The following is a 12,921-nucleotide window of genomic DNA, read 5'->3' as shown; positions in this document are numbered from 1 at the left end:
TCCTCTCTCTCTGCCCCTCCCTCCCTCTCTCTCTGCCCCTCCCCTACTCATGCTTTGTCTCTGTCTCAAAAAAAAATTAAAAAATTAAAAAAAAATTAAAGACATTTAGGTCATATGTGAATTGAACTCACCCATTGACCTCACCATAGCAGGATTTTAACAATAAAGTGGATAGGATGACTTGTTCTCTGAAACTCAGTCAGCCTCCTTCCCCAACCACACCTATCATTTCTTCAGTGGGATCATAAACAAAGTGGCCACAGTAGCAATGGTGCAGGCTGTGCATGGGCTCAGTAACATGGATTTCTGCTCATTGAAGCTGATCTAGCTACAGTTACTGCTGAATGCCCAGTCTTCCAGTGACAGAAAGTAACACTGAGTCCATGATAAGACACCATTCTCTGGGGTAGCTATCTGACGGCATGTTGATTATGTTCAATAACATCTATCACGGAAGGGGAAGCACTTTGTTCTTCCTGAAACAGACACCTACTCTCAATACGGATTTGGCAAATCCATGGATTTGGCTTCTGCCAAAACTACTATCTATGGACTGAAAGAACACCTTATCTATCATTATGGCATTCCACACAATATTGCTTCTGATCAAGGAACTCTAAAGCAAATGAAATGCAGCAATGGGCACTGATCATTGAATTCCTTGTCTTACCACAGTATCCATCATTCTGAAGCAGTTGGCTTGAATGAAGTGCAGGATGCTGTTTTGAAGACTTAGTTACAGTGCCAGGTAGGGGACAACATCTTATAGATCTGGGTCAATTTCTCCAGGAAGCTGTATATGCTTTGAATTATCTTCCAATATATGGTGTTATTTCTCCCATAGTCAGAATTCATGGGTTTAGTAAATAAGGAGTGTAAGTGGGAGTGACAACACTATTTCCCTTAGTGATCTAATTCTTCCTTCCTTTCCCCATGACCTTATTTGCTGGTTTAGAGGTCTTAATTCCAAAGGGAGAAGCGCTGCCACCGGGAAACACAATAATGATTCCATTAAACTGGAAGTTAGGAATTCCACCTGCCCACTTTGGCTCCTCAGGTCTCTGTATCAACGATCAAAGAAGAGGTTGCTATTTTGGATGGTGTAACTGATCCTCATAACTAAGTGAAAATTGGGCTACTGCTATACATTTGAGGTGAGAAGCAATATGTCTGTAGTACAGAAGATCTATTAGGTTATCTCTTAGTGTTGTCATGTCCTATAATTAATGCCAATGGAAAACTACAACAACCTAATTCAGACAAGAATGGTGAAGGCCAAGACTTATCAGAAAAGATTTGGGTTGCCCAATCAGACATAGAACCATGACTGGCTAAAGCACTTGCTGATGGCAAAGAAGACATGGAAAGAGAAAGTAGAACACAATTTTAAATACTGTTGCTGACCATATGACCTATTGCAAAAATATATACATTTATGCTATACATTTATGTGTGTATAATCTTTTCTTTCATTTCCTCTTAATCACCTAACATAAAATATATTTATTAACTATAGCTAACTTTACATTACTGTATTTAATTTACAGGATATCAAAGAGAAGAATAAATATCAGACGAGGAATCTGCATTGCTTTTAGGTAAATGTTTAATGCATTTTTGGCTGTGTGCAGGATAGTTGTATCATGTTAGGTAGAAGTATGACTTTCTTTTGTATTTTTTTGGAGATTAAGTATGATTCATGGAGCTAACTAACTATGGGTTCTGGGTTGGCAAGGGGTGACTGTCATGGTCGGTAATGTATGTCAACTCATCTAGGCCATAGTACCAGTTATTCAATCAAACATTAAAGACTATGTTGCTGTAAAGGTATTTTGTAGATTTGACTGGTACCCTCAAATCTGCTTACTTTAGGTTAAAAAAATATTATGCTCAATAATCTGTGTGGGCAGATCCAATCAGTTGAAAACTCTTAATTAAGAGCAGAACTGAGGTTTCCTTGAGGAGAAATTCTACTTGTGGACTTAAGCTTCTGCTCTTGCCCAAGAGTTTCCAGCTTGTTTTTCATGATGACTTTTCCCAAAGATTTTGGGTTTGTCTACCCAGCCTTCACAATTGCATGAGCCAATTCCTTGTAATAAATATCTATATATCTTTAAATATATATCTACTTATCTACTTATCCATTTATCTATTATATATAACTGCTTTATTCTCTGGTCAAGCCCTGACTTATACACTTAGATACGACAAACTGTCTTCCTTAACTTATCAAAGTCTCAACCTTAAAGCTTTTTCTCTCTAACAAAATACAAGAATTTCAGAACATTTTAAGGAAAAATGCTACATTTTAATTGTAAGTATTTTATTCATGAGATTTAAATGTTTTTTAAACCCACACTATTAGTATTATTTTATGCAGATAATTCCTTTAGCTTTAGCTACATTTTTAAAAATTTTTCTTTTTTCTTGCATTTCAGACTTTTCACACAAGGTCGTGTTGTTTCTGCTTAAAGTCTATCTTTAGGATTTGTGTTAGTGAGGTGAGCTAGTGAAGGAATATCAGGTAAATAAATAAATAAATAAATAAATAACAAAGAGAAGGAAAGCAAGCAAGCAAGAAAGAAATGAGGAAGAGGAAATAAGGGAAAAAGAAAGAATAATTTGGTCATGCTCAACATCAAATATATTTATACCTAGAAATTCTCACAGAATAGTCAATATGTTATTCTACTACCTTCTAAATTTCATTTTATTCTTAAGAAGTCATCTGTAAGTCTAAATGTAGACCAAAGATTCTTGAAATATGATTCTTGGACCAACAGTATTACAATCATGTGTTGTTCCTATGAAGTGTTAAAATTAGAATTTGGGTTTATTCATGTATCAAGAATGACTGGCCTTCTTCATGCCCAAAATTTTATCTTATTTTTAGAGATATTCTAGATTTATCTAGAAAATGTGTAGTCATTTTCCCCTCAAATACTGCCTCTTCTTTTTCTCAGTCCTTTCCTCCTAGAATTATAAGTGAATGTGCTCTTTTCCATATCTGTAAATTTTTCTCTATTATTTATATACTTTTCCTTCATTCTAGATTGTTTTCTGGGAACTTCCAATATATTCACTCTTAATATCCTTGATAATCTGATAATCTGTTTCCAGCCTGTATGTGTGTATGTATATATATATATATATATATATATATATATATATATATAGCCATACATACACACACACACACACACACACACACACACATACCTTATTATACTTTTCATGAATATCACTTATCTAAAAGCTTCATTTTTACTAGGTCAGTTTCTAAAATTTTTTTTTATTGCTTATCTATCTATCTATCTATCTATCTATCTATCTAGACAAAGAAGTCCTAGTTGTTTTAGAATTTATGTCTGATAATTCTATTAAGAGCCATATATGTATATTTCTGCTTTCCTGCTTTTTTAAACGTTGTTTTTAATGGGTATCATTTGCAATGTCTTGTTCCCTTACTTTTGTAAGTTATTTCTCATTGTACTACTCAATATTTTGGGGAAGATAATATTTTTGAGGCATAAATTATTTTTTTTAATTGTTAATGCCTTGAGGTATAAATTCTTGATGGCTTTTCTTTTGCTTCTGTAATGCATCTCAAGACACTAACTTTCAGGGAATATTTCATATTAAAGCTAGCTTTTTCTTCTTCTTCTTCTTCTTCTTCTTCTTCTTCTTCTTCTTCTTCTTCTTCTTTTTAATCCTATCCTCATGAAGAACAGTGTGGCAAATCTTTAAAAGGCCTGACTTGTAGTCAATTTTTCTTCAGTTTTCCTTCAGACTGTGCTTAGGGCCAAGACAACTTTTCTTGAACACAGAGTTCTTATATCTTGTTCAGCTTTAACCTGAAGGTGCAGTCCTTTATGAGTTCAGCTTGATCTAGGAAGGTCCTCTAATAGATTTCTCATTTTCTGTGGGCTACAGGCTTTGACTTTTGCCACCCTGTCCTGGAAAGAATCACAGGCTAGGTTCTTATCCTCCAACATCAACAAGTGCCTTCAGACAAAAGCTGCTTCAGGACTTACCCTTTGTTTCTCACTTTTCCTTATACATTAAGCCTTTAAATCCCTTGCTAGGTTGTCCACTGTTTGATATTTGAAAAAAATTTTTGAAAAATTACCAAGCATTTTTACTAGTTTTCAACAACAGAGTTGTTTAATTACCTAGCCCAACATATTTTGTGAAAGGAATTCAAAAGATTACTTGGTAGTTAAGAAAATTATTTGACCACAGCTTTCGGAAATATTACATGAGTCACACAGGAAAAGTGATTATAGTAACCCATTTTGATTCTACATTTTATGATAGATCCACTTACTATTTTATTTCCAAGTGATTTCTTGGATTTTTTTGTATCTGATTAGATAGATCTTGTATACTTTAACCACTTTAATGTTGATGTAAGTCCATCTATCTTATATTTAGAATGGTGTTGTCTAAACATTTCTCATTATGACTCTGAAATCCTCACCAATTAGACCTGATATAATTAAAGTATACGTCAGTAAGTCCATTCACCTTTCTCCATTTTCACTGCACATTCTGAGTAGAATCGGTTAAAGTAGTGTATATGTGAGTGACAAAGAGAGTGAGAGAGTTAGTTCTATATGAATAATAAAGAAACAATTATCATACTTATCTAAGTGAATTGACTAGGTACATCCTCCCAGCTAATCTTCTCCAGGTTTTCTGCCTACTTCATTGTCCGAACTGTGTTTGAAGATTGTGTTTAGTTAAGGATAATTTATGAATACACATTAAACTGAAGAAACTCACAAAATTAGATGTAATTTACCAGTAGGATCTAGACATCTTGTCTGAGACTTGAGAGTTATGTTATAATCAATCAAGTCCTTTTTTCACTTCAGAAGCTAATTTATATTGGGTTTTTATAATCATTGGCAGATAATACTTTTCTTTGTAGAAAGAGTAAGAACTTTAGCCTATCCATACACTGATTACATTTGAATGAATGGGATGTTACATTGTTGCCATATCAGTTAACTTTATAATTTTAGTCTGATTTTTTTTCTTTATCTTAGGACACTAATTCACTAATATTCATAGTCTCTAAATCAGACTCTTTGGTTCTAGCTCAGGGCATAGCTGACCCTGTCCAAAATCACTACACAATCTGACGATGGATATTTCTAGTAACTGCATTCTATCTAGGTTACACAAATTATTTTCATGTAGAAAATTATCCTGCTCAAGTGTTTCACACCACACAGAAATTATGACAGTAGAGAAGGCTAAAGCAATTTTCATGGGACAAAGCACATGAATCAGAATCCAGCATCAAATTATAGTTCTTTACTTAACTAAAAGTCATCTTCAAACATTATCTTCATGTAATACCCAGTGAACTTTACACAGTAAGAAATTATTAAAATGGTTTCATCAGCAAATCTTTTGTAAAACTCCTGATATAGAACCTCATTTAGAAAGTACTTGATATGTGTTAGCTATTATCACTGTAGGACTTGATAATATCCTACTTCATAGAAGATCTTATATTGAATTGCACAAAAATCTGTACAAACTTTAATTTTATTAAGCATTTTCACCTACATCACTTTTCTTAAATTTTCATAGTAATCCTGTGAGCTTTACATGCAACTTAATTATGCACATTGAGGAATAAATCAAATAAAGTGAATAGGGAGCTAAACAAAACTGTCATACCTCCTAACCCTACTTATACACTTTTCTCCATGCCATGTTGCAGAAAATTATATCATATTACACAGAATTTCTTTGATCTATGTGCTGTTTAAATTTATTTTTTAATGTTTATTTATTTTTGAGATAGATAGACAGAGTGCAAGCAGGGGAGGGGCAGAGAGAGAAAGGGAGACACAGAATCTGAAGCAGGCTCTAGGCTCTGAGCTGTCAGCACAGAGCCTGACATGGGGCTCTAACTCACAAACTAGATCATGACCTGAGCTGAAGTTGGATGCCTAACCGACTGAGCCACCCAGGTATCCTGATCTATGTGCTGTTTAAAAATAATGTATTTAATTTCCAAATATTTGGGGATTTTCCAGCTACATTTTTGTTATTATTTCTACTTTATTTCCACTGTGGTCTGAGAATTTACTTTGTATGATTTTTATTCTTTCAAAAATTTTGAGGTGTATTTGTTGCCCAAAATGCTATCTATCTTGGTGAATATTGCATCCATGCTTGGTGAGAATGTGGGTTTTGCTGTTGCTGAAGGAATTATTCCATAAATGCCAATTAGATGGAGTTGATAGGTGGCTGCCTGGGTGGCTCAGTGATTTAAGTGCCTGACTCTTGATTTCAGTTCAGGTAATGATTTCATGATTCATGAATTTGAGCCCTGTGTGTGACTCACTGAGTACGGAACCTGCTTGGGTATGTCTCTCTCCCTCCCTCTCAAAATAAATAAATAAACTTAAAAAATATTTTTTTAAAAAGATGTAGTTGATAGGCAATATTGTTTGGGTCATCTCTACCCATACTGATTTTCTGCCCACTTGATTTATCAATGACAGAGGTAGTGTTGAAGTCTCCAATTAAATAGACTCACGGATTTTTCTACTACTCTTCCAGTTCCATGATTTTTTGCCTAATATATTTTGATTCTCTGTTGTTCAGTTCATACACATTTAGGATTATTATTCTTTTTCAATGTATATTTTGAGAAAGAAAGTGTGTGTGCACAGGAGTGGGGAAGGGGTAGAGGGAGAGGGAAAGAGAGAATCCCAAGTAGTCTCTGTGCTGTCCATGCAGAGCCTATTGTGGGGCTCGGTCCCATGAACCATGAGATCATGACCTGAGCCAAAGTCAAGAATTAGGTGCTTAACCAATTGAGCCACCCACGTGCCCCTTATTTTTCTTTTTCAGATTGTCTCATTCTTGACTTTGGTGTGCTCTGTAATTTGTTGTTGAAAGCTAGGCATGTCCTATCAAAAATAGGACCTGTTATTTCAGCCAGTACTTGATTTTAATTTATATTTGCTGTATTTTAGTTATAGTTGCCAGAGGATAGAATATTCTCTAGTGCCCTTGTTTTTGTCTCCTCTCATTTCGAGTTTCCTAACTACTCCTTAGGGAGAATATGTGTCTTTTATATAATTCTTTTCATCTGCAATCTGCTATTATATTGGAGTGTGGTGGTAAGGTATGAGGAAGGGGTAACATTGTATGATGTTCTAATGAAATCACTGGCTTTTAGTTGGCATAGGTCTTTGGCATATGAGTTTCACAATCATATCTTCTTTTCTAGTTTCCTTCATTCCTAGTGGTGAGACAGCAAAGTTAGAAACTTCCGGAATGTGATGAATGCCCTTCCCTCATAGCTCTTGGACTGGGCTCTGTTAAATTCTTTACCTTAGAGATAAAATCTTTGTCATGGAGAACACTGTTCCCTGGCCTTGTTAGTGCCATAAGGGGTCTTATTTGACTGTGAATTTCATTTAATGATTTCACAATAAACAGAGTTGACGTTACTTCACACCAGCTCCTCTGGGAACAGACAGCATTGTCTCCTGGTTAATGTAATTATTAACATGCATCTTTGCTTTGTCTGTTATAGTTTTATTAATTACAACATTGTTTTATTTTGACTACTCTGGTATTAATGAATTTAATACCATTTATTTTTCATTAGTGGAAATATGGCAGATTTTTTAATGGGACCGTTTAAAATATTTTATAGATCAATTGTATAGAATTTATTTTATTTATTTATTCATTTATTTGTTTGTTTATTTATTTACTTATTTATTTTTTAGTAAACGCAACATGGGCTTCAACTCACAGCCTTAACGTTGAGTCACATGCTCTACTGACTGAGCCAGACTATCAGCTCTAAACAACCAGTTTATATATCCAAATGCTGATAAATTTAAACCAAATTTCTGATAACTTCATTGTCTTCTTAGTTTGAGCAGAGTGACACTGAAGAGGAGAAAGTTTTCAACATACTAAAATGCATGTATTCCATAAATACTTAGGGATTGACCACAAGTTTAAATAAAAAAAATGAAGGACAGAACCTCAAAGTCATAGAGTTCAATAAAGCAAACATGTAAAATTTATAAAAATGATGTGTATTTTTTTCTAATTATAGGACAACTAAAGTTTCAGGAAACATGTTTTTGTTATGGGAACAGAATAAAAATTAAAAAAAAATTAACGTTTATTTTTGAGAGAGAGAGAAAGAGAGGGAGAGAGAGAGAGAGAGAGAGAGAGAGAGAGAGAGAGAGAGAGAATGGGTGGGGGAGGGGTAGACAGAGTGGGAGACACAGAATACAAAGTAGGTTCCAGGCTCTGAGCTGTCAGTACAGAGCTGGATGTGGGTCCCAAACCCATGAACCATGAGATCATGACCGCTATGGGAACAGAATAAAATGACTCACTTATATACAAAGAAAAATCATAGTCTCAATTAACTCAATCTCATTACTTGGTTTCCACTCGAAATTCAATTTTAAAATTGGTGAGAAATGTATTTTGGGGGAGTCCAGCATGTGAATTGTATTTCAATAACATTGAGCTTTATTACAATGTCCAATGGCCCAGTTGTCAATCTATGTATAATTAAAATATACTGAAGTAATAATAAACAGTTTTATTCATATTCCAATTAACATTTTGGTTTTTACTTTTAGATCTTTCATTACAAATGGATTATCAAATTAAATGAGGTGGAAAATTTCCCATATTTAGCAACATATAATTTTAATTTGTACTTTCCTGGTGAAAAAATATGAACAATTGTCATCACTAGTGATGACAACTGAAAAAAAATAGAGTAATATAAAAATCCCCCAAAAGCTTACATTTATCTTCCTTGACAAAACCCTCTGTCTTCATTTGCCTCAATTATAGTCTTAAATTATCATGTCTTAAATCTGAATGAAGCTTTGAAGCTACTTTTTTTAAGGTTTTTTTTTTTAAGTTTATTTATTTTGAAACAGAGAGAGAGAGAGAGAGAGAGAGAGAGAGAGAGAGTGAGCATGGAGGAGGGGCAGAGAGAATGGGAGGAGAGAATTCCAAGCAGGATCTACGCTGTCAGTGCAGAGCCTAACACAGGGCTGAAACCCACAAATCGTGAGATTATGACCTGAGCTGAAATCAAGAGTCAGATGCTTAACCAACTGAGCCATCCAGGCGCTCCTGAAGCTACTTTTTTGACCCACTGTAGAAAGCCTCATGTTTTAACATTTTAGGAATATTAATTGAGAAACCTCATAGACATAGTCTTAAATATCCTCAAGCTAATAAAAATGAAAATATATGTACTTTGTGATTTTAATCCCAGAAAAATGTCTATGGCATACATGAAGGTATAGTAAATATATCCTATAAGGATTAAATGAGCTAATATTTATAAAAGAGTTAGGACAGCGCTTATAATATTGTGTCAAGGGGTGTTTGTTAGCACTTTTATTGTTGTTTTTACCTTGCTTCTTGGTTTTCAGGAATTATTCATTATTCACATTAGATCATATTCCTAACGTATTTTTCTGCTAGAGTAAATGTTATTATTACAGAAGGTTTTAAAAGGCAAGATGATAATTATCAGGAAGGAGTATGGAATGTGGATAGACAAGAGAGCTCTGGTAATATTACACCCTTTCAACTAGTTTAAGTAGTTATTAAATATGCTATATAACATAATTTTCTTTATAATTTGTTGAATTTATTAATAGCTTACTAAAAATCTAATTCATTTTCGTTTACATAATACATACTATTATAATATGCATATATAATATGTATGTATATATAATATATACATGTTATTATATTATTATATATATTAACATGTATATATAACATATTATTATATTATTATTGTATTGTATTATATATATGTAATACAGTGAGAAGAACTTGAATGGATAGTTGTCTAATAGCTAATAGTCACTTCCCCTTTTTGCCCTTTTTTTTTTTTTTATTATTTCATGTCAACCTTCTTCCCATCACTTATATTGTACTTATGGATGATTTTAATCTGTATGTAGATAAACTTTCCAACAACCTGAATCCTCAGTGTACTGGCATCTTCTACAAAGGTGATGCCCTTCACTCTAGCTCACATACTCTACAATAGATAAGCCCTGGAATGTGATACAACCTATAGCTATGACCTTACAGTATTGCAGTCTCCATTATTCATTCTGTGACCATTACCTTTTTTCTTTCTCGTACAGATATTCTGAGTCACATGGCCCACAACTCATTAACCTGAGCAAATTTTCTCTATCATCACTTTTGTGTCCTCACTTCCTGCCACACCCAATTTACATTCTACCATCAATAATCATAATCATTCTTCTATACTTTCCAGTTGGTTCCTTCTTTTCTTCACTATACTTGAAGGAACCTTAACCCTAACATCCCTGGGGAAAAAAACAAACAAAAAAAAAACAACTCAACTCAGACTTGAGTTTCTGCCCACTGTGGTCCAGAATCCATACAACTGTACGTAAGTAGATAAACTAAACTACATTAATCAATCTCATTAACCTCAAATTTGTCTTTAATGTTCCACAGCAATACTACTATTACTACTACTACTAATAACAATACCATTCCTTAATCCAATCACTCTCCTATTTTACAAGTTGCTGATTTCTTTTCTCCTCAAACCTCCAATATTCTTCCCTACCTTGTGACTCTCAGATAATAATCATCCTGATTTCTATTTAACTGAGAAAATAGAAATTATAAGACATATTTCTAACATCACATTTGACCATCTATTAGCATTTATAGCCACATACTTTTCCTCCTCTTCTCTTCTGATTATAGTAGTTGTTCTGCAGTTTGAAATGTCTCTTGCCTAAATCTTCTTTGTTTTTTGTCCACTGCATGACTATACAATCTTTATCAGAATCAAGAACAAAAACAAAAATAACAACAACAACAACAAAAAAAAACATCAATCCCTTCCTTCATCAGACCAAAGGATTAGTAACATGTATGCTTTATCAACCACTTCCTTTAACCTCTTCAGTTATTCTCACTGGCTATTGATTCTCTTTTTCTATTCCCAAGCTTAGAGCATTACAGAGGGGAATTTATAATATTAAGAAGCATTATGTTTCCTTTTGTCTGTTTTTAGAATGAGCCCATTCCATGAGTTTTTAACCAGCCCAGACAGCAGTTAACTCTGTTCAAAATACTCATGCATATTTCTGCATTTGTCTATGGAGATTTGAACATATCACTGTGATTTTTAATTTGCTTTTTACTTATATCCTTGGATGTACCAGGAACTTCTTTTGCTTGACCTTACCTTTATATGATACTTAAAGTCTCTGTTGGTAGCTGTTCTTGTGTGCTTATTCAGTATTTTCCATTTCATTCTATTAAATTTTCAGTGTAAAGTACTCCTAATGAACTTGGCAGTTATCCAAGCAAGTGAAAAATTTGTGGAAGTTAATATTTTGAAGAAAAGAGTCACTTATTCTGTCAGAATCAAAATCCCACTTGTAGACAACATTGTCTTGTTGATGTGGTGATATCTTTATTATGTCTTCCTTTTCAAGGCTTAGTTTTTATATATAGTAAATTATTGGCTTACAGTTTTCTTTTAGTACTTTGAATATATTTTCCAACTGCCCTCTGCCCCTCTAATGAGTCTGATGAGAAGTCCAGTGTTAATCTTATTGTTTGTTCCTTCTATGTGGTGAATCATTATTCACTTTCTTTATTCAAGTTTTTCTCTTTGTCTGGCTTTCAAAAGTTTAGCTAAGATGTGTCTATGGGTCGCTTTTTCAGGTATCCTATTTGAAATGTGTTTAACTTTTTCATGCATGCATAAGTAATTATGTATGCATAATCAATGTTTTTCATATATTTGAGAAGTTTAGGCCACTATTTTCTCATTTTTAAAAAATTTCTGCTCTATTGTCTTTCTCTCCTGTCTTTCTGGGATTCTACTTATGTGGAAACTGGTATGCTTGATGATATCTCACAGATGTTTTAAGACTTTATTATTTAGTTTTGGTTTTATTCCTTTACTCTGTTTTTCAGATCAGTTACTCTCTATTGATCTATCTTCAAGTTTACAGATTTTTTCTCTGTCAGCTCAAATCTCTTGAACACCTCTGGTGAATCTTTCATTTCAGTTAATGTAATTTTTTTTATGGAGATACAATTGACATACAATATTATATTAGTGTCTAGTGTACAACATAATGATTTGATATTCAGTTATTTCAATTTTAACTCTTTAATTTCAATTTGAACTTTCTGTGCATATAATTTCTATCTTTTTTATAGAAATTTTCTATTTGATGAGTCATGATTATCATAATTTCCCTTAATGTTTAAAGGCAGTTTCTTTTATTTCTTTGAGCATATTTATAATAGATGCCTTTAAAGTCTTTGTCTGCTTGAGGAATAAAAGGCACAACATTGGGAATACACTTAAGGATATTGTAATAGCATTACATAGTGACAGATGGTAGCCACACTGTGGTGAGTATGGAATAATGTATAGAGAAGTTGAATCACTACGTTGTATACTTAAAACTAATGTAATACTGTGTATCAATTATAATCACATAAAAAATAAAAATAAATATTTGTCTGTTAAGTTCAATATCTTCATTATTTCAGAGGCAGTTTCTGTTGATTTTTTTTCTTCCCTTATATATGATCCATACTCTTTTTTTTTTTGCATCTTATAATTTTTGTTGTTGTTGAAAACTAGACACGTTAGATAATAAACTATTAAAACAATAGATTTCAATCCCTCCAGAACTGTAGTTGTTGTTGTTCTTGTGTGTGTATAGTCACTTATATCTACCAATTCTGCAAAGACTTGTTTTCCCCATAAGTGTGGACACTAATATCTCTATTAAGGTGTTCTTTTAACTTATGTTTTTATTTTCAATCTTGGATACCAATAAGTTGCTATTGGATAAT

Source organism: Acinonyx jubatus, chromosome A3 (genome assembly GCF_027475565.1).
Source record: "Acinonyx jubatus isolate Ajub_Pintada_27869175 chromosome A3, VMU_Ajub_asm_v1.0, whole genome shotgun sequence".
In the NCBI taxonomy this organism is placed as follows: Eukaryota; Metazoa; Chordata; class Mammalia; order Carnivora; family Felidae; genus Acinonyx; species Acinonyx jubatus.
This window is presented reverse-complemented; position numbering follows the sequence as displayed.